At 46.0% G+C, this 696-nt stretch overlaps 1 protein-coding gene across 2 annotated transcripts in view; it reads right to left on the bottom strand.

Annotated features, from left to right (window-relative positions):
- Window positions 1–696, bottom strand: part of LOC109301393 (poly [ADP-ribose] polymerase 14-like) — a 52534-nt gene that overhangs the window by 37470 nt on the left and 14368 nt on the right. The gene's annotated exons all lie outside the window — the stretch shown is intronic.

Here is a 696-nt window from a genome sequence, read left to right as displayed (position 1 = left end):
CTATGAAACTATGAAACTATGAAACTATGAAACTATGAAACTAACCTTAAAAAGAGATCCAAATTAAAAGGTTAATAAATTGAATTCAAATCATACCGGTCCTTACCTTCCATTTCTTTTTCTTGTTTGCATACTGTCTAGTTAGGGCTTCATCATCATACTCTCTCTGATGTCAGGGGAAGGGACCTTGCCACCATCTCAGTGGCATCTAGGAGCACTTTTACATGTGCTCTGCGGGTGGGAGGGGTGATGCTTTCATTAGAGAGGCTCCAAGAGCCGCTCTAATTAAAGCACAGCCACGTCTCCTGCATCAGCGTCCCTGCGCTTAAAGATGGTAGTGAAGGCACTTGAACGAGCTTTAGTTCAAGCACCCCTGCTGCCATTTTTAAGCGTGGGGACATTGATACGAGACGCAGGAGGCTGCTGGAGTGCAGCAACTGCGGGCACTCCAGTGCGTCGAAGCAGCCTCCACACTCATGTCCAAGTGCCCTAGCAGTCTGCTGTTGTTGGTACTATAAAAATTTAATACATATTAATCCAGCCCTATATAAAGAGCTGAATGGAACAGGAAGAAAGTTTGGTCCCCTGAGCTCTCAGGTGGTCCAGAAACTGTTAGTCTGGAGTTATCTACAGTGCCTTTATAGCAGGGGTGGGCAATTATTTTGGGCGGAGGGCTGCTTACTGGGTTTTGGCAAG

Source organism: Gavialis gangeticus, unplaced genomic scaffold (assembly GCF_001723915.1).
Source record: "Gavialis gangeticus isolate Ggan-Ray unplaced genomic scaffold, GavGan_comp1, whole genome shotgun sequence".
Taxonomy (NCBI): Eukaryota; Metazoa; Chordata; order Crocodylia; family Gavialidae; genus Gavialis; species Gavialis gangeticus.
The sequence above is the reverse complement of the archived record's forward strand: the minus strand, read 5'-3'. Positions and strand labels throughout refer to the sequence as shown.